The following is a 22,155-nucleotide window of genomic DNA, read 5'->3' on the forward strand; positions in this document are numbered from 1 at the left end:
ATTTTCACCTAGTGAGTCACAATTCATAAAGGATTGCAAGCAAACATTAGTGACAGGGATAGCTGGGGAGAATCTAAGACTGGGTGGAACACTTTCGAAACTCTGGTCAGCTGAACACATACTGAACCTTGGGGGGAAAAGGCAAATGCTACAGATACATCAGCAGCTTAGCCAGGTACTGAAAGAAGGACATAACTTTCTGCAATAAGAGACAATGTGGAAGAGTCCAACTTGAGGACTGGTGGATAGGTGACACAAAATACTGTGTTAATAGCTGTCATGGATAGAGTGGCTGCCTCCATGGAGCTTCAAGCATGGCTGTCAAATGAGTCCATGCAGGCAATGACTGGCCATGCAAATTTTGGATGTTGATTTGTTGGCCACCTTTAAGGAGGTTGACAGGCTGATAGCCTTACAATTCATTACTGATTTCACCAATCTGTTCATAGCGATACTGTCTGATCAGCTGAAAATTTTCCAAGGCGTTCAGTCACTCTATCCTTAAAAACTCCAGTAATTTCCCAAATACAGGTATTAGGCTAACTGGTCTATAATTCCCTGGCTTCCCTATTTCACCTTACTTTAAATAGTAAGATCTTTTGGAAGATCCATAGTTGGAGCACCTATAATGTTCTCGCCTACTATCTTTAAAACCCTGGAATGAAATACGTTTAGTCTGGGGAATCATCACTCTTTAGTGCCAATATTTCTTCGTTACTGTTAATTTTGCTTATGTTACTTTTGGTGAGTCCTTGTGCCCGATTCAATGTTAGCTTCCTTGGGATTTCCGGTATGCTGACCTCTTACTCCACTGTAAATACTGATGCTGAGTATTTATTCAATATTTCCACTATTTCCTTATTTTCATTGACAATATCAACATTGTCTGTTTTTACATTTGTACATTGCCCTTTTGAACAGGGTTGAGATCGCACATCATGCTGGTGCACATTATGCCCACTGCGCAGCTTGGAGACACAAAAGCTGGAAGTCACATATCGTTGCTGCCAAGTCTGTTGCAATCACAGATTCTGACATGTTGAGTTGACATTCAGGTTTCACCCATGCAGCTTCACCATCACCTGCTCTGAAGCAGTCTGCAGAATAATACCAGAGCCCTTGTATTTACTTTACAATGCTTGATGGTATTGCACAATCTGTATTTTACTGCTCAATAGACGAGACTTTATCCACAAGAGACATTTTGTTTATTGCCCTTGGAAGTGGAAGGTAACTCTGCTACTTCTCTAATCTTTTTCCTTTGTGACAGTAGAAGGAAATTGCCACATGGTTTTGATGATAGCAGGCACAGAGAACTGCAGCAATATTTAATTTATTTGAGGGAGCCTGACCAGCTAAGAAGCATGCTGCATATATATCAAAATGTATTTAAAGCCATAACAAACCAGAAATAGCCTGTGTTCAATTCTCTGCATAGTAAATTTCAGATAGGCACCAATTTGAGTGCTATAATTAGCCTGACCTCTGGACTAGTGATAATGTCCCCTTGGTGTAGAATTATAGGTAGAAAAGAAGCAATAAGCTGCAAATAATCAGCTGGAACAAAGAAACAGGGAAAGGGAAAAGATGAGTTGTAATGGAAGCAGAACTGTACACGTAGTTGCTTTGGGTTTTTGTACTTTACATATAACAGCAAAGTAATTCTCACTCTAGTTTAACAAAGGGAAATTCTCCATCACTAGAACAAAACCAATGAATGCAAAAAGAAAAGCCAAATAGTGTCATGTTAGAATCACAGAATTGTTTCAGTGTAGAAGGAGGCCATTCAACTCATCGTGCCTGCACCAGCTCTCTGAATAAGCATTTCACCCGGTGCCATTCTCCTGCCTTCTTCCTGTAACCCTGCACACTGCTTATTTTCAAATAATCATCTAATTCCCCCTTGAAAGCCTTGTTTGAACCAGCCTCCCCACACACTGTCAGGCAGTGCATTCCAGACCCTAACCATTCACTGTTGCGAAAAAGTTTTTTTCTCATATTGCTATTGCTTCTTTTACCAATTACCTTAAATCTGTGCCCTTTAGTTGCACCCTTTGTCTTTTATTTCCTCCCCTTCCTATCAAAATGAATCACTTCACGCGAGTTCAAATCCCACCATGGCAACTGGGGGAGTTTAATTTCAATTTATTCATAAATTTGGATTAAAAAGTTAGTGTAAGTTATAATGATCGTGAAACTACCAGATTGTTGTAAAAATGCATCTGGTTCTCTAATGTGATCCTGGAGCTAATATTGTATTCAATTGGATGTGAAGTTGAAATACATCACACATCCCAAATATCTTTCTTGGTGATTTGTCCAACACGGACCACAGGGGATCTCTGAATAGGTTGTCAGGTCTCTTATTCCATGATATGGGTGCCACTTGCTATTGCTTAGTCTGGAAGATGAAGTTTCCAGTTTGAATCTTTCAATCCAATAAGAGAATTTGCAATTTTACCTTTTTAGTTACTCGCTTGCTGACCTTAAAAGTATTGGATGAAAACTAGATGTCCAGATACACACACTGTTTGCTTCCTTCCTGACCAATGGGCAGTAACTTTAGTAATTCCCTGCCCTTTGTCACAAATGAATATAGGCAATCTAATGCTTTTTTAGTGGTTGAATCAAAAAAGTATTTTTCAGTTTCATTTTGGGCCATGCTAGAGATTTGCCTTGCTACTTTCAATCTATTCTGATATGAAATACACAGGAAAGGTATCCCATTTTTAACTAGAAACAACTAGGCTCCCTGATGGCTTAGTGGATGTATAGTGTGGAACTGTGCTTGGATCAGGCATATCTCTGATCTGTGCTGATTCAGTTGATCTCAACCAGCTTTGGGGACGTGACAGTTGGCTTCAGCATCCCCGAGCTAGGAACAGGGAAAAAAAAACAGCCATTTCCTTCTCCAATCATGATCAGTGATTTCTGCTGAGAAGTGCCAAGAGCAGGTATCAGGTAGAGACAGAATTGAGCTTGGTCCCTTGTGGATGAATAGCTTGTGAACACTCAGTAGGTTTGTATGTGGGGAATCAAAAGATTGCTAGGATTCATTCAATCCTTTATTGAATTCCTGATCTCAATGATACTGTACAGAGAGGCTTCAAGCAGAGAATGTTCAGGATGGAAGAAACTGGAATGGCTGCCTCCACTTAGCAATTTTTGGTTATACTTCTTGTCACCAAGTCAAAAATTGACAGGACAGTTGGTGTGCTTCTAAGCTGCTAACGTCATAGCCACAAGAGCTGCATGGCCTGGAAAATGTAAGCTATGCAAAAAATCCAACACAAATATTTTCCTTTTTTATGTATTATTTCAAAGTAGTGTGGTATAACTGATCTCAGGTGAGAAAAGTCAGTCTCCTGTTTGATATAAAATGTATCACAAAAGATTAAAATAATGGCATGTTGCTTATCGACTAAGATTACCCATCATTTACTGTGAATGTGTGACAAATAAAGCTTATAACGTTTGTAACAAACAACATCAGTTATATTTTATGTTGCTGACTTGATTGTTAGAACATTCAAGCAATCTATCAAAAGTGTGCTTGCTTGTATATAAGATCAAGATTTGCATTCCAAATAATACAGCTCCTTTAACATATTGTTTCAGTTTTAAACCTCATTGGTATCTGCCAATTCCAAGTTGTAAACTTAAGTGTTATGATATCCCTATACTTCCACCAAGGCAGGTAGGAATATTGTATTTATCCTGCGATTAATGATGAAAAGGAATGCTTGGATCTGAAATGACTGGATTTTCAGGGGATGGAGCAAGTATTTATAGACTTGGGTTCTGTCTTCACTGAATTCCAGTTTGTGACCTGCATAGTATACTACATCTATACATCTTGCATTTTTCTGTACTTGTATTTTCAATTTATAAAACTGCTTCTATACAACTGTAGAAGTGGGTAAGAGATGATGGCTTTGTTTACAAAGTAAAAAGAAAGGAGACTATATACTTGATACACGTACATAAAACACTTCTAGAGGTAGGACTCAATTTTTATTCTAATAATTTTAGTTTCACAGTTCTTGTTATGTTATTTTTGATATGATCAGGCTGTAGCCTATTGGCTTGATTGACAGATTGGCCAGAAACTAACTACTGTACCTTGCAATTTGTAGTTGACCACAGAATAATGGCTGCCATTGATAACTGCCTGCACAGAATGTGATTGATTTCATAAGGTGGTACTTTAACAATTTGCTTCCAACATCAAATAGCATACTGATTCAACTCAAACAATCTACATTTGAAAGAAAGATGGGATTTTTGTGTATTCATCTGTCAGTGACTGCTTTTTGGCTTTTTCTGCAGCTTAGGATAGTTGAGTTGTTTGAAGGTTTTCATGATGAGAGCAGTAACACCGAGGAAGGCAAATTTATGGTTACATCATGTAGAAGTTTGCTCTGTAAAGAGCTGTTGTTACCTTAAAAGGTTCCTTGGAAGAACTGATAGGCCTCAATGTTTCAGGCACTGTACTCTGCCCATCATCTGGAGGAATGACTGGATCAGGTGAAAGAGGTAGTTTTATATGGGAATGGGAAAGGATGGAAAAATGGGTGGAATTTTTTCGCTGATTGGTCAGGCTATTATGTTATAAATAGACCAGTTCATGTTAATTCTTGCTGCTGATTGGTCATTACACCATTAACATTCTTGCAGATAAAAGCAAAAAACTGCAGAATCTGGAAAAAAAGCAAAAAACTGTGGACGCTGGAATTAACATTCTTGCTGCTGATTGATCAACTGTGTATATGGATGGTAGTGTATTTCTTGAGTAAGGATAGTCAGATGGCACTGATGAGAAGGCCGCTGTCTTGGGGGACGGTGTGGTGTTAGTAGATCTTGAGGGCTTCCCTGACTTGACTTGTATGCCAGTTTGTGATGTACGAGAAGTTTAGAGTTGGGTGTGGCGATTATTAAGCTGAGTGTGTTTGCCGATAGTTGACTTGTCCTATTCACTGTGTTTGAAGTAGGTTTGGTGCTCTTTGAGCCTAGTATGTAGGCTGCGGTCTGTTTCCCCAATATAGATGAGTCCTCAATCTCATGGTATGTTGTAAATTCCTGGTTTATTGCATGATGGTTTCTTGTCTCCGCAGGTATCAGGGATGAAAGTGGCCAAAGGCAAAGACTCCGAACGTTTTTGGTGACAAGGAATCATGTATACATTATAGCGCAAAGCGACAAAGTCACTCCAGTGTGAGGGGCCGGGAAATGATAACACTTTTTTTATAATCTGTGTTGAAATACAAATGCTTCCAGGACATTGCAGATGGGTGGAATTATTAGACTGCAAGTTGGTAGAAACATTAGTTTTTCTTTGGTTTACCTTCTATTGTCATCTAGACTGTGTAACAGTGCATTTGCATAAAATCACCAAAGTGACCTCAGCATTCTGGCTTTTCATGCAGTTAGTATATGTAATAGAGCAGGTTTGTTGAATCTTTTCATAAACGAGGCCACATATCAATTTTTTTCTCAATTTTGGAAAGATAAGGTTTGGCATTAATGATCAATTTCAGAAAAAAAAGTTAAGGTATGAGGAAATAACTTGCTGAGCAAAAATAGAGGAATGTCAAAGCAATAAATTGATTTTTATAAAATGAGTAATTAATAAAGATGACCATTAGATTGTGAGAGGGTGGGTGTGTGTCCGGCTTACTCCAGTGTCAGGGTTCTCGCTCACCCTTGCCCCACACACTCTCACCCACTCAGCAGCAGCAAACATGAGAGAAAAATGGCCTGTGATTGGAGGAACAGGAGCAGCTCCTTGCAGAATCCTCCCCACCATTCCGCTTACTGGCATTTTGAAAACTGGGTCCACAGGCCAGGATAGAGAGGTCTAAGAGGCCAGATCTGGCCCACAGGCTAGGGGTTAGACAAGGCTGTAATAGGATGAATTCCATACTAGCAAAAGAACATGAGCTTGCTGGATTATGCATATCATAGGGAGGGAAGTTTTCATTAAGGGAGCAAGGTGTCATCGCTGATGAGCTGAGGTTGTCATCTGAAAAGTATCTGTTCATCAACTGTGAAGAAAAGGTAATTCAGCCTGAGTCATTCAAAACAGTTAACATGAGGAGTTCAGGATACCATTCTTCCTTAGATCCTTGGTATTTTCTCTCAAATTTGGATTCCAAATATAATTCCCAATTTACAATAATAAATTAAGATCTGATTCATCTCAAATTCTAACCATCTGATGGGATGAAACACAAATCAGACAGGCATGAGAAGCTGTTTATATAAGCTAGTAACAAACCAAACGAATTTGTCCATGGTGATCATTTCTCTTATTTGGCATTGCCTCCACATCCACAGGTTTATTTGCTTAAACGTAGCAGTCAAGATCCCAAAGGCTTAGCAAACAATCTACTAGTCCCACAAGTCAGGAATTTCCCAGCTTCAGTTGCTTACCTCTGTTGAACTGACAGAACTAAGCTGCAACCAAGGATCAACACATTCAAGTGTCAGTTTGATGTAACACGGTGGGAATGAGGGCAGTCATACTTTCCAACAGTGTATTATCCCTCACGTACAATTTTAAATATCACTAGGCCAATCATAGCCCCATACTCAAAAGACACTGCATGGAATCCCCTTAAACCGGGAGAAGGGTCCCTAGCTGTTGCCATTATAATCCCAGGCTGGGTTCCCACTCGAACATACAGCTTTGTACATCCAGTGTGATGATCTGCTCAGGACACACCCTACTCTGGTACAGGGCCCCCACCCCACCCCACTCTGGCTTTCGGGCTGCCCTTTGACTTCTCTTTCTTTTCTTATTCAGCTTCTTGTCTTCAGCATTCCAAAGGAGTTCAGATGGGTTGGATTGGCCGTTGAGCATCTGGTCCAAGTGTTTGGCGACGGTGCTGCCAAAGGCCTGCTGCATGGAGACAGCAGGACCAGCCACAATAACAGCTCCTTGAACCCCGATCACAGGTTCCCTACCTCCTACCTTGCTGCTCCTCTAATTATAGGTCCTGTCTCTGGATGACCAGTAAGAGCAGGGTGGGAGAGCTGGAGCAGTGAGTGGGGAAGAGACTGAAGGATCAGCGAGAGGGAGGGTCAGGGAGCAGGACTGGCCACACCAAAATGATGCCAATTGTGTCACATGACCCAGTGTGAAACAACACTAAAACAAAACTCCCAACTTTAAACGCAAATAATGGCCACATTAATTGACCATCATTAAATTAAAACAACTTAAGATAGGGCACCTTAAAGCAAGGACTTAGTGTATTTATGGCATTAGGGTTAGAAATTGCTTAGAATCACATCCAGCCGCCCCTTACCTGTTCATTTCAAACATTAGGTCTTGCTAAGGCTAGATATTTTGAAGTATATTACATCATCCCAACATACAATTTCCACTACAGAATAGATCCATGTTCTTCCTTGATTTTTGTTTTTTTCTTAGTGTCATTAACAGCCCTTTAGTTTGTAAATTGTTGCTTTGAATTGAAAATGTCAAGACCTGATCACTTTCAACCTGTGGACATTGAATTAAATTTTTCATTTCTCTTAAAACAATTTTATTTTAAATAAAGCAGCCCTTGGCGGCCTGCACAGTGTGTCTTGGCCATTAATTTAGGGCTCAATTTAAAATAAATCTCCACTCTCATTCTCAGGAGCTCCATGCTCTTCTCTGTGCAACTGATATTGAATACTTTTCACTACTTTTGTGACTTGCTTTCAAAACATCATTACATCATCGTTAAGTTCAGTAAAGAAAGCTATTTTCACTGTCTTGTTTTGGCTTTGTCTTGGGGTGAGGTAATCTGATCAGTGCCAAAAATGGTGTTCCTAAGTCAGAAAAGAACTTCTATTCTGCTCGCTTGCCTCATCTTCAGATTAATTTTATGAAATGTTGGGTACATTTTTTCTTTGAACATTCTCAACCTTTACCCTATAAGGACAAACATTTTTTTAAAAATCCACTCATTTTACCCACTTCTGGATGCCAAGAACTGTTTTCAAGGCAAGGCTTGGCAGCAGTGGACATATGCTGACCATCTTCTGTGAGCCTGTGCTTTTGGGAATTGGGTTCACCACATTGCTTGCTGGGATGAGGTTGTGTCCTATGATGAGAGACTGAGAAAACTGGACTTGTAATCTCCGGAGTGTGGAAGAATGAGAGGTGATCTCATTGAAACATACAAAGGGTTTGACAAGGTAGATACTTAGAGGTTGTGTCCCCTGGCTGGAAATCTAAAACATGGGGGCACAGTTTCAGGATAAGGGGGCAATCATTTAGGACTGAGATGAGGAGAAATTTCTTCATTCAAAGGGTTTTGAATCTTTGGAATTCTCTGCCCCAGAAGATTGTGGATAGGATTGCCAACTGTGGCTGCACATATCCCAGGAAACATCAGCGAAAGTGATGTCACAGAAAGCTCCCGGAAATGACAGCACAGAAAGCTGCCGGTGTTCTGCAAGTGGGTGAAACTAGTCCCCCTGTTGGGAGAAATCAAGGAGGAGACAATAATCTTAAAGTTAGAGCTATAGCCACTAAACAGGCATTCCACTGCAGTCTGCTAGTTTCAGATGGTCAGCTTTTACACCGAGCCAGCAAACTAATAGGGCTTCTTGGCAACAACGCCCCTGTTAAACTGATCCTGTGTAGCTGCACAGCAGCCTGGAATGTACCGTGAGGGCCTTGTTCCGTGTTAAATACAGACTGTCAGCAGCTGTGCTAGGATATTAAAAGATACCACACATTGAAGAAATTGGATGCAGACAACGACAAAATTTGGGATGCAAGCAGGCTGTCATCGAGTCTCCATCAGGCCTCATCCAGGCATCAACCCCTTTAAAGACGACTTGTGATTGTTGACACCTCAAGCAAAGCACTAAAGGCACAAGCCTCACATCCAATGTCCACTATTTTCATTAAAGATGGCACAGACCAAACACTGAAGAGAGCTTCCCCTGCTACCCCAGTCTCTTCATTATGCTGCCCCCCCCCCCCCCCCAGCGTTTCCCCTGCTCCCTTTGCCCCTGATGTTACTAGCAAACATGGAAGCAGGCACGTTACAATTTCCTGGAATGATTTCTTTAGCCATTGGGTGATTTGATGCCGATTCTGGTAGAGTCCCAGCCATTCTGGGAGGGTTGGCAACTCTAGTTGTGGATGCACTATCACTGAATATATTTAAGGCTGAAATAGGATTTTGGGGAATCGAGGGATTTGAAGAGGGGGTAGAAAAGTGGACTTGAGGCCCAAGATGAGTCATGGTCATGGTAGAGCAGGCTCAAGGGGCTGTCTGACCTACAGCTGCTCCTATTTCTTTTGATCTTATGAGTTATGCCAGTCAAGAAGACAAGTTAGTGCTGGGGAATAGAAACACTTTCTACTTTTTGGTATCAAATGCTGTTAAGGTCAGACTAAGTGTAAGTTGCAGGGTGAATTGGCAGTGTAGCACAATTCAAAACACAGGGCACCTCATTGTGTCACTTCCAATTTTTACATTCACCCATCGGTCCCTGAGTAAGACTGACAGTTGTACTACTTGCTGTCTGTGTTGTCGACCTGCATTCATCAAGGATCTAGGTTGAGATGTCTGAATTGAAGGTTCCTAAATTAGAGCTTTTCATCTTGGCAATCTGGGCTGAATTTGAACCCAGGTTTTAGATGTATTGGGAAAATACTGGGAAACAGTTGTTGTCAACAATTCTTGTTTGCCCTTGAACATCTCTGAATAGCTGCTGGAATAATACTCCCTTGAATTTCTGATTGGAATTTCATCTCCAAACAGAATCAAAAGCAGAGAATAGATATTACCTATTAAGTTGATAGCAGAAATTATTCTACCTTGTCAGAAAGTGAAAGGACATTATCACAGAAGCTCTCTGTTCTGAGAAATAGAGAGGAAAAAAACTGCACCTCCCAGCTGTAAGTGAAAATGTTTGTGTGCACAACAACTATGAGAAAACATACTTTCTCTTCAACTTTTAAAAACGGTTATTTACATCAAAAGTAAAATCTAATATTTCTTCTACTTCAATAATTTGCCTTCAAAATCTGGTTCATTTTAATTTTCAAATGTACAGAAATTGTTCTCTGCAATCAAGGGATAAATATAGTTCAAGTATGTTGACTGCATAGCTTGTCATTAATCAAATATTGTAACTGTCTAGAGCCAGGGGTTAACTGTAGTTCAGTACTGAACAGGGTGGATTTTCTACTTCAGTAATAGCTGCAAACAATGTGCATGTGAACTTTCGCTAATATTTAATGACATTGCATAGCCAAATTGATAGGCAATTCCTTTTGTTAATTTGTTTTTGTTACCCTACAGCATTCTTTGACCTTCCTACTCTCCTGCCACTGTCTCCCTCTTACAGCTACAACTTACCCCATGCCTCCCTTGGCATCTTCCAAAGAGCCTGAGGCACTCATCACTGCCTCCTTATGAGCAGCAACCCCAAGTGCCTCCATCCTACTCTCCTGCCAAACTTCCTGCCCATCTTGCCTGTTGTGGGCTAATTTTGCCAGTCTCCTTCCTGTCCCACTCACTCCTTTCAGTATTGACACTCTGGATTCTGCTAGCTGTTCAGCTATTCCCTCCCCATCTCTTTACAACCCTTGCCATTCATGAGTCATTTGTGGATTCTTACACCGACTTAATGGCCTTGATTGAAATCAGGCTGAGAGGTGTTGCCACCTTCCCACCTGGCTTCCACCACTTGTCCCAAATCTCAGCATGATCTGTCTTCTTGCTTACTCCTCTGGCACTTCTGCTTTGAGCTTCTCACTTTCTTTCACCCCTCTCATCTCTCATTTACAATTCTCATTCCCTACCATCCGCCCAAGTACCATTTTAAAAGAAAAAAGTTTTCTCACCGAGGTATTTTCACTGCTTCCCTCCCTCAGCCTCTGCATCAAACAATGTCTCATCTCAGTGATTTTAATTTTTATCTCGGAGCATGATGAATTCTCTCCTTTTGAGTTCACTGTCTTCTTACCCTCCCTTAATCTCCCTCCATATAGTTCCTCAGCCCACGTTCATGGCCAACCCTCCCATCTTATGTTTTTGTGTGGTCTTGATACTCCTATTATGTCAGTCACAGATAAGACCATTTTTGTTTACTTGTTTATATTGCTGTCCACCCACATGCTGCTCAGGCTGCATAGAAGTTGGCTTCTTTAAATTGCTGCACATGTACAGTGGTGCAAAAAAATTTAAAGTGCCCACGCATTTAAAAGGATCAGCCTCACACAAGAGGAGGAAAATTAGAGGGTGCATTAGTCTAGCCGTGGGGGGGACAAACTCCCAATTTACTTAACTGCAGTTTCAAAATCCCAAAGGTCCAGCTTTTGGCCCTCTGTTCATCAAGGCATTTCTGCTGCTATCTGTCCAACCACATCCTCACCTCCACCTTTGATGCCCTAACCCCATTAAAACCATTATGCCCCCTCACCCTGGCTATTCCCCCTTGCACTCATTTTAGCATTTGAGGTGTGCTGACTTGAAGGATATTACAGAAAACTATCTTGCTGGACCCCATAAAGCACTATTGGGTCTGTTCATGTCTGGCAAAACGGTTCACTATTCCAGGTTCATCTTGAAATGCAAAGGTAACCCCTGATTCCGTACTGCATAACCTTTTTCTCCCATCTCACCCAACAAATTTAAGGAGCTCATGACTTCCTGTTTCACTGTGTTTGAGATCAATGGGTCAGCTGCCTCTGCCACTTCCCTTCCTTCCAGTAGCCTACAGGGCTGAACTTCCTGTATGGCTACCCCCACCTTAGCACTGGACTTACATTTTTCTCTGGCTTCCTTCCTGTCTCCCATCTCCGAGCCATCTTATCCATGAGACCCGCTCCTTCTCCCTCAAACCTATTTGCACTGTTCTGCTAACAACCCAACTTTTGCCCTGGCTCCCATTTTAGTTGATATTATTAACAGTTCTCTCTCCTCTCGTGCAGTCATCCTCTCCTTCAAATTGACTATTATCACACCCTCCTCAAAAAAAGCTCCACACTTGCTAACGACTGCCCCATCTTCAAGCTCCCTTTCCTCCCAAACCAAACCCATCTTTCCCAGAACTCCATGTTTGAATCCTTCCAATTTGGTTTCCCCTGCTGCCATTGTACCAAAGCGGTGCCTATCAAAGTCGCAAATGATATCTTGTGTGACTGTGACAAAGGTAAATTACCCTCTTTGTCCTTCTCAACTTGGCTGCAGCCATTGACACGGTTGACTACATCACCCTCCTCTAAATGACGCTTCACTTTCGCCCAGCTGGGTGCAGATGTACTCTTCTTGATCCATTCTTGGCTATCCCCTCACAGCCAGCAAATAGCCTGTTATGGCTTCTCATCCTGCTCCCATGCCATTACACCTGGTGCTCCCTAAGGATCTATCAAGAGGGAAATATCTCAGGGTGAAAGTCACCCCCTGAGTCATTCTGTCCCTTCCTTATAGCTACAGCAGCATTGAAAGTAACACATGGGACAGGAGCTATTAAAGGAGAAAATCCTTTCCAAATTAACCTAGTTTATTAGGATGAAGGGATCTAAAGCTTTGAATGGAATAAAATCTCAGTTTAAATCAAATTCTGAAACTAGCTTTATAGCAAAAAAATTCAGCAATCACAAAGTGAGCCTTAAACATGAAAGTGGACAACTCGGTGAAATCATCAAATGAGCAGTTGACTTGGACAGTCCAGAAAGATCCCTGGCTCAACCCTTGGGTCATTACAGCTGAGGAAACAATATTAGGTGGAAACGCCACAGAAGAAATCATGGCAAATATTGAACCCCAATATTTTATTGAAGTTGTAGCAGTGAAAGTCGAGAGAGATCACTTTCTCACACTTATCATCCCGCCCCTCCCTTACCCCATCACCCCTCCCCAGTAATAATTAGGTGACTGACTGTCAGATCATTCTCGCATCTCCCTAAGTTCACAGTTTCAAAGTTGCAAGAAAAATCTTGCCCAGCTGGTTTAGGCAATGTTGTGTTGTAATAATTCTATGATTCTACTCTATGGGCCCATCAGTGAATGGAAATAATTGTAGAGGAGCATTGTTGTACAGAGGGAGGAGGAGGAACTTTCTAGATTACTTGTTAGGGCTAGCAGGAAAAAGGGGCAGGGTTGCTAGTCAATGTTCGTACATAGAATCGTAAAATGATACAGCACAGGAAGAGGTCATTTGGCCCATCGCACCTCTGCCAGCTCTTTGATATATAAAGCTACCTAATTGGTTCTGCTCCCCTGCTCTTCCCCCTAGAGTTGTAATTTATTTCCCTTCAATTATTGACTCAATTTGCTTCTGCTGAGTCCACCATCCTTTGAGGCACCGCATTCCAGATCTCTCAAACTCACTGTGTTTAAAAAGAAAAAGTTTCCTCGTGTCTCCTGGTTCTTTTGCCAGTCACCTTAAATCTGTGTTCTCTAGTTACTGACCCTTTCTGACATCGGAAACCCTTTTTAATTTGCTGTCAAAACTGTACATGATTTTGAATGTCTCAAATCTGTTCTTAACCTCTTTATTCTAAGGAAAGTTTCTCTAGCCTCTCCACATAACTGAAGTCTTTCATCCCTGGTACCATTCAAGTAAATCTCTCTTTGGCCTGTATTTCAGGCTTTGACATCCTTTCTAAATTGTAGTGCACAAAATTGAACATAATCTATTTAAGGCCTAATCAGTGTTTTATAAAGGCTCAGTATCAATTACATGATTTTGCACTCTATGTCAGAGGTCTGAAGCCTCTAGGGATCCACATGGTGTCAAGGACCCATCAGAAAGCATCAATTAAAATATGTTGTTTCATCTGCTGCCTCAATCTACCACCTTCGTGACCAATAAGCTGTTCCCAGCTTGTACTTCTGGGTTAACAAGGCCAATTGGTTTGTTCAGTGTTTTCATCGTTTTGGAAGGGCAGTGCAAAGCTAATCAGCGTAGTGAAAACTGGTGGGGTCACAACAGGGGATGTCGTTGTACTCCAGACATGGTGGGGCTTAATGATCCACTACCGAGTGATGCACCAGCACTGGGCTAACAGAGAGTTTATTGAGGTTATCACCATTAGCATCAAAACAAAAATTGCAGATTTCCTCAATTCATTTAGTAAGGAGCAACAGCCAGTGAATCATAAGTAACTAGCAATAATTATAGAGTTGCCAAAGGAGAGCTTCCTCTTTCCACCCACACACTCTAGAGGGTGCCAGTAATGCTGAGGTTTAAGGCCTGGTTCAGGTCATGCCTTGTGTTAGTTTGTCTCTGACTTGATGGTAGTGGAAAAACAAATTGCACTTAATTTCCAATTATTAATTAATGAGAGTAAGGTCTCCCTGTTGCAGGTCTCTGCTCCTGCACCCGTCTTTAACATTGTACCATGCAGTTACATTGCCTTTCCTCATTTTTAAAGGAATCTCTTTATACTTCTCAGTTAAATTTCATCTTCCATGTAACTGTCATTTCCCTCGTCTATGTGCCCCTGAGGTCTGTTATTATCTACGTTGCTTACTACATTTCTGAATTTCGTATCATCTGCAAACTTCGAAATTATATCCTGTATACCCAAGTCTAGGGAGTATCACCCTCCAGTCTGAAAAACAACCATTTACTATTACTCTGCTTTTTGCGCTTTGACCAATTTTGAATCCATATTGCCTGCCTTTATTGAATTACTACTGATCATTTTACAAGCATAGAACAAGTGTCTTATAGCAGACCAAGCATTGGTTGATCAATAGATCCATCAACTAGTAAATATTTTCAACAACAACTTGCTTAGCATCCTTAATGTAATGAACTGTTCCAAGGCACTTCATGAGCATTACAAAACAAAATATGACAACCAAGCACATAAGGATAGATTGGGTCAGATGACCAAAAGCTTGGTCAAAGAAGGAGGTTTTAAGGACTGTCTATGAATCAGGAAACGGAAGTGGGAAGGAAGTCAGGAATATTACAGTCACCAGAGAAATGGTATCAATTAAATTGTTGGAGCTGAGAGCTGACAGGAGCCCGGGTCCTGATGGACTTCATCCTAGGGTCTTAAAAAAAAAGTATCCAGTGTGATAGTTGATTCATTGGTTTTAATTTTCCAAAACTCCCTAGATTCAGGGAAGGTCCCATTAGATTGTAAGATAGCAAATGTAACTCCATTATTCAAAAAGGGAGGGAGACAAAGCAGGAAATTACAGGCCAGTTAGCTTAACATCTGTTGTAGGGAAAATGTTAGACACTATTATTAAAGAAGCTCTGGCAAGGCACCTTGTATAAGCTCAAGGTCATCAGACAGTCAACATGGTTTTGTGAAAGGGCAATAGTGTTTAACCAACTTCTTGGAGTTCTTTGAGGAAGTAACATGTGCTGTGGATAAAGGGGAACCAGTGAATGTACTGTACTTAGATTTCCAGAAGGCATTTGATAAAGTCAAAGGTTACTGTGGAAATTAAAAGCTCATGGTACGGGGTTATCATATTGGCATGGATAGAAGATTGGCTGGCTAACAGAAAGCAGAGAGTCAGCATAAATGGGTCTTTTTCAGGTCGGCAAGATGTAATGAGTGGTGTGCCACAGGGATCAGTGCTGGGACCTCAACTGTTCACAATTTATATAAATGACTTGGATGAAGGGATGGTTGTCAAATTTGCTGATTACACAAAGGTAGGAAAGCAAGTTATGAAGAGGATATTAGGAGGCTACAAAAAGATATAGATCGGTTATGTGAGTGGGCAAAGATCTGGCAAATGGAGTATAATGTGGGAAAATGTGAAATTACCCATTTTGGCAGGAAGAATAAAGCACATTTAAATGGTGAGAGATTACAGAGCTCTGAAGTGCAGAGGGATCTGGATGTCTTGTGGATAAGTTTAGAACTAGGAGTCAGTGTTTAAAAGTATGGGGTCTCCCATTTAAAACAGAGATGAGGTGAAATTTTTTCACTCTGAGTCGTGAGTCTTTGGGACACTCTCTTCCTGAAAAGGTGGTGGAAGCAGAGTCTGAATATTTTTAAGGCGGGGTGGATAGATTTTTGGTAATCAAGAGGATGATAGGTTATCGGAGGAAGGTGGGATGCAGATTTCAGGTTACTATTAGATCAGCCATGATCTTATTAAATGGGGAGCAGGCTGAAGGGAATGAATGGTCTAGCCTTCCCTGTTCATGTGTCTTAAAGGAGGAAAGTGAAGCAGAGAGCTTTAGGGAAGGAATTCCAGGACTTGGGGCCCAAGGCAATTGAAGGCGCAGCCACCATTGGTGGAGCAATTATAATTGGGAATACACACGAGGTCAGAATTAGAGGGGTGCAGATATTTCAGAGCGTTGTAGTGCTGGAGAAGATTACAGTGATGGGGAGGGGCAAGGCCATGGAGGGATTTGAAAACAATGATGAGAATTTTAAAATCAAGACATTGTTTGACGAGGTGCCAGTGTAGGTTAATGAGGTGATAAGGGAACCGGACTTGGTGCAAGGCTAGACACAGGCTGCAGAGTTTTGGACGGCCTCAAGTTTCTGGGGTGGGTGGTGGGAGGGTTGGTGGAATGTGGCAGACTGTCCAGGAATGCATTGGAATAAAAACAGAAAATGCTGGAAGAACTCAGCAGGTCTGACAGCATCTGTAGAGAAAGAAAAACAGAGTTAACACTTCGAGTCCAATATGACTTTTCTTCAGAACTGTGATAGGTTTTATGCTGTTGAAAAAAGGGGAGGGCAAGTTAGAACCAAAAGGGAAGGTGTGGGTTAGGTTTGATGATGGGAGAGATTAAATAACAAAGATGGCATGGACCAAAAGGCAAAGGGAGTGGTGATGGTAGTATTAAAGACATAAAGCATTGGTCCAGAGTAGGTGTTATTAGCAGAATAAATGTCAGTGCTGTCTCAAAATGATTGTAACATGTTTAAGTAAAATTTTATGTATTGTGTACCTGGCAATCCAGTATTTACAAAGTACAAATGTAGCTCATTGAAATACAATTCATGCTTAAACATTACTTGGCAGTGTGGGTGAGGGGGTGGTAAGTAGATATTACAGGTAATGAAACTCAAATTTGAATAGTGGCTTTTATTTATGGTTTGTTTGTTTCTTCAGTCACTTTGTAAGTACATGCTTAATATGTACAAATCATTGAGGAGTGATTGATTATACCTGGGTATATAGTTCACACACTATAATTAGTGTCTCTGCCTATTCCTCTATTCATCTCATCTTAGGAGCCCTGGGGACAGGTTTGGCATTTTCATTTTTGGTGTATACACTGTACACTGACACTGGAAAACGTGGTTTTAAATAAACTTAACCTACACCCAATTTAATCCTAATAGTGGACAGCTTCTCTGTAGAGGTTTATTTAACTATAGTTAATTAAAGATTTTTTTCCTTGGTGCTTTATATTTACAGCCCAAAATTATTTGACCTGATCTGATGAACTATTAAAGGTAATTGGCTAATCCAGCAGATTTATGAACCCCATACAATTTAATGTTTGTTTCTCTACAAGCTCTTTTAAGTATAGTCTTCATCTCCGTCACCAAAAAAACTGTCAGACTATCTCTCTTGTACTTTCTATCTCATTACTTCTGTAAGTCTGCCCTTACTGTTTCACCTGGAGTATATATCCCATTATACTTGTGAAAACACCTGGGGTACAAGGGAACCCAAAAATATGCCATGGAGAGAAATGTAATGGATCTAATATAAGTTAACAAAGATAGTAATGGAGAAAGTATTGGGACTTCAGTTAGATAAATCACTGGTATGTGCTGGGTTATTTGGGGTATTGTTAAGGGGCCTTCACTTTCCACTCTAGTGTATTAAAAGGACCAGGTGAGGAAATTGCAGATGCATTAGTCATAATTTTTAAAATTTCTCTAGATTCAGGAACTGAACCTTTAGATTGGAAAATTCCAAATGTTGCCCTATTACTTGAGGGAGGGAGAAGCCAAAAAACAACAAGCTAACATCAATTGTGGGGAACGATACTGGAAGCTATCATCAGAGGCATTGATTTACCACTTTGACAAGTATGAGCTAATCAGAGCGAACCAGCATGGGTTATGTCGTAGGTCATGTTTAACTAGTCTCGTTGGATTTTTTGAAGAATTGACTAACACGATGGATAGGGGAATGTCTATGGATGTTGACTTCCAGAAGGCAAGTTCTGCACAAGAAATTATTAGCAAAAGTAAATGCATGTGAAATTGCTGGTAACCTTGCGTGATAATTGATTTGGAGGTGCGAGACAGCATAGGGATAAGGGGAATGTTCTATGTTTCCCTATAATCTGAACTGGCATCTCCGCTTTATGCCATGTATATTAATGCCTAGGATAAAAGAATAGAGACTTGTATATCCAGGTTTGCAGATGACTAAATTAGGAGGCATAGTATGTTGTTTAGATGAGAGCAAGAAGCAACAAAGGGCCATTGACAGACTAATTGAGTAGGCAAATTTATGATAGATAAGGTTCAAAATTGGGAAATTGGAGTTCATTCATTTGGATTTGAGAAAGACAGATCAGAATATGTTGACATAAAGGAGCTGGGGGTAGGCCTTAACTGATGATGTAAAACTAGTGCTAGCAAGTTAACAATGCATTTACATCTCTCTCGATTTTAATTTCCACCAACTTCCAACTTGGGTTAGGTTGTAATGTATGTAGTGTAAATTGGGTTTGACCTGGATTGATAATCTAACCCTAATTAGAACTGGTTATTTGGGAACTAGTGTGACACATAGTGAGGGGAAATTTGGGAGTAGTGGAGGACATTGAGGCAGAGTAGAAAGGGTTTCAAAACCAGAATAAGGAGGGAACATTGTGGAGCCTAAGCCTCAAAACTGGAGAATGTATAGTAAGTAGACCCTGCAATCTAGAGCAAGGAAGGAAATGGAGTGAGTTGTCAGCACTGAAACAGGAGCTGAAAGAGATATAGATGAATCCATTGAGGTGATCCATTCATTAATTGCATTACGAATTCTCCTTTGTATATTCATTTGGTGCCATAGCTTTTGATGATTCAAATTATTTATATCCTGGGCTATTTGTTTTTTTCCACCTGGTGTGAGGTTGCGGTGGGGGGAGCATGGGGCACTGGAAAAATGATAGTGGGCCAGGATCAGGTGGACCAGCAAAATTCTTTGAACAGTTTCTGATGGACAAGTGATTGATTTCAGGAGAGGTGGAGATGGAAATTGGGTATGAAGCTGTGAATGACGACAAATGGTATCCAAGTGAAAATGAACAGCAGGCAGTAAAGAAGTCAAATGGTATGTTGGCCTTCATTGTGAGAGGATTCGAGTACAGAAGCAGGGATGCCTTGCTGCAATTATACAATGTCTAGGTGAGACCACACCTAGAATATTGTGTGCAGTTTTGGTCTCTTTATTTGAGGAAGGATGTTCTTGCTGTAGAGGGAGCGCAGCGAAGGTTTACCAGACTGATTCCTGGGATGGCGGGACTGACATATGAGGAGAGATTGAGTTGGTTAGGATTATATTCGCTGGTACTCAGAAGAATGAGGGGGGATCTCATAGAAACCTATAAAATTCTAACAGGACTAAACAGGGTAGATGCAGGAAAGATGTTCCCAATGGTGGGGGAGCCCAGAACCAGGGGTCACAGTCTGAGGATACGGGATAGACCATTTAGGATTGAAATGAGAAATTTCTTTACCCAGAGTGGAGAGCCTGTGGAATTCGCTACCACAGAAAGTAATTGAGTCCAAAACATTGTATGTTTTCAAGAAGGAGTTAGATATAGCTCTTGGGGCAAAAGGGATCAAAGGATATGGGGAGGAAGCGGAAGCAGGCTTTTGAGTTGGATGATCAGCCAGGATAATGAATGGCGGAGCAGGTTCGAAGGGCCGAATGGCCTATTCCTCCCATTTTCTATGTTTCTATATAAAAGAAATATAAAGGCTATAAACCTTGATGCACTTGCCCTTGGTTTATTTCTAGTGAGAATTCTGATGAGACCATGTGTAAAATCCATGACCGTATTACAAGCTTATCAGGCTAGACTAGAAATTCTGAATGGCAATTACTCTTTGTGCAATACGAAACCTGAAATATTGCAACTTGTAAACCCTCTCAATATTTAAATTAAAAATTGCCAACTTAATATTCATGGTGTTCGTATCAATGCTTACCTAAAAGCAAGATATCAGTTGAAGGATTCTTTACTGAGTGGTCAAAATTCTGGCTATTAATATTAAATAGAATATACAGCACAGAAACAAGCCATTCGGCCCAACTGGTCCATGCTAGAGTTTATGCTTCACACGGGTCTCCTCCCACCCCTCTTCGTCTAAATTTTTTGAGCATAACCTTCTTTTCCGTTTTCCTTCATGTATTTACCCAGCACTCTCTAAATGCATCTATATTATGGTGGCATTTGTGGTGGCAAGTCGCACGTTCTAGCCATTCTCTCGACAGAGAGAAGGTTCTCCTAAATTCCTTATTGGATTTACTAATGACTATCTTATATTTATGGCCATTACTTTTGAACTCCCCCACAAGTGGAGCCACCCTTTCTCTGTTTACCTATCAAAACCCTTTCACAATTTTAAAAACCTCTCTACAATCATCCCTCACTCTTCTCTTTTCTCGAGAATCAGATATATTCCATCTACTTTCCCTTCTCACCCAAGGTCATCCTTGATGTGTATTATTTAGCAGTAAGCATGTTGAGCGCTGGAAGAGCTTCAGTGATTAAATGATTTAATTTTGTAGTGCATGTTTTTGTTCTCTGTCATACCTTGAGATTTACAGCATTGTTTTTGGGCAATTCGAATATTTTTGTCGGTGATAGTTTCTTTTCAAGTTGGGAGAAGAGTGAATAAATGTGCTGCAAAAGACCAGTTGCAGTTGGCTCAAATTGAATTTGTCCAACCTTTTCTTGTGGTGTGGCCACATTTCAATTGTTGTTCCGCTCAGGGTACCGATAAGCAAATTTTGGAAAGAGAAGGTTTGGTGCGACATTAAGCGTGAATTTCAAAAAAAAAAGGTTGACGTAAGATTAGAAGCAGCTTGCTGAACAAAAACAAATTTAACAGCAACAAATGGATAATTAAAAAATGATTACGAAATAAAGATGACCATTCAAGTGTGAAAGGTCTCAGGGTGCTGACTCCCCCTCACCCATGGTGAGTGTGTCTGTTGGTGTGTGGGGGTGAAGGTGAATGAGAACCCTGCAATTGGGAGTGGGCCAGAAATGCACTGTCCCTTGCTTATCCTCTCTCCTCTCCACCCCTCGACCTCTCCCCCCACTCTACCTCTCTCCCCCCACTCTACCTCTCCCCCCCCCCTTCTACCTCTCCCCCCCCCCCTACCTCTCCCCCCCCCCCTACCTCACTCCCCCCCTTCTACCTCACTCCCCCCCCTTCTACCTCACTCCCCCCCTCTACCTCTCTCCCCCCCTCTACCTCTCTCCCCCCCTCTACCTCTCTCCCCCTCTCTACCTCTCTCCCCCCCTCTACCTCTCTCCCCCTCCCCCTGTACCTCTCTCCCCCCCCTTCTACCTCTTCCCCCCCCTTCTACCTCTTCCCCCCCTTCTACCTCTTCCCCCCCCTTCTACCTCTTCCCCCCCCTTCTACCTCTTCCCCCCCTCTCTACCTCTCCCCCCCCTCTCTACCTCTCCCCCCCCTCTCTACCTCTCCCCCCCCTCTCTACCTCTCCCCCCCCTCTCTACCTCTCCCCCCCCTCTCTACCTCTCCCCCCCCTCTCTACCTCTCCCCCCCCTCTCTACCTCTCCCCCCCCTCTCTACCTCTCCCCCCCCTCTCTAACCTCTCCCCCCCCCTCTCTACCTCTCCCCCCCCCTCTCTACCTCTCCCCCCCCCCTCTCTACCTCTCCCCCCCCCTCTCTACCTCTCCCCCCCCCTCTCTACCTCTCCCCCCCCCTCTCTACCTCTCCCCCCCTCTCTACCTCTCCACCCCTCTCTACTCTCCCCCCCCTCTCTACTCTCTCTCCCCCCCCTCTACCTCTCCCCCCCCCTCTCTACCTCTCCCCCCCCTCTCTACCTCTCCCCCCCCCTCTCTACCTCTCCCCCCCGCTCTACCTCTCCCCCCCCCTCTCTACCTCTCCCCCCCCCCTCTCTACCTCTCCCCCCCCCTCGTCTACCTCTCCCCCCCCTCTCTACCTCTCCCCCCCCCTCTCTACCTCCCCCCCCCCTCTCTACC

At 41.9% G+C, this 22,155-nt stretch overlaps 1 protein-coding gene across 5 annotated transcripts in view; it reads left to right on the forward strand.

The window, feature by feature from the left end:
- Positions 1–22,155, forward strand: part of dapk1 (death-associated protein kinase 1) — a 225,658-nt gene that overhangs the window by 33,557 nt on the left and 169,946 nt on the right. Inside the window, exon 1 of one of the 5 annotated variants that reach the window (XM_041186195.1) lies at positions 6,919–6,957. The exons of the other annotated variants lie outside the window; for them this stretch is intronic. The gene's annotated coding sequence lies outside the window, so the exon portion shown is untranslated. Of the gene's footprint in view, positions 1–6,918; positions 6,958–22,155 lie in introns of those variants that run through there. 5 annotated transcript variants of the gene reach the window in all.

This window comes from Carcharodon carcharias, chromosome 4 (assembly GCF_017639515.1).
Source record: "Carcharodon carcharias isolate sCarCar2 chromosome 4, sCarCar2.pri, whole genome shotgun sequence".
NCBI classification, from domain to species: Eukaryota; Metazoa; Chordata; class Chondrichthyes; order Lamniformes; family Lamnidae; genus Carcharodon; species Carcharodon carcharias.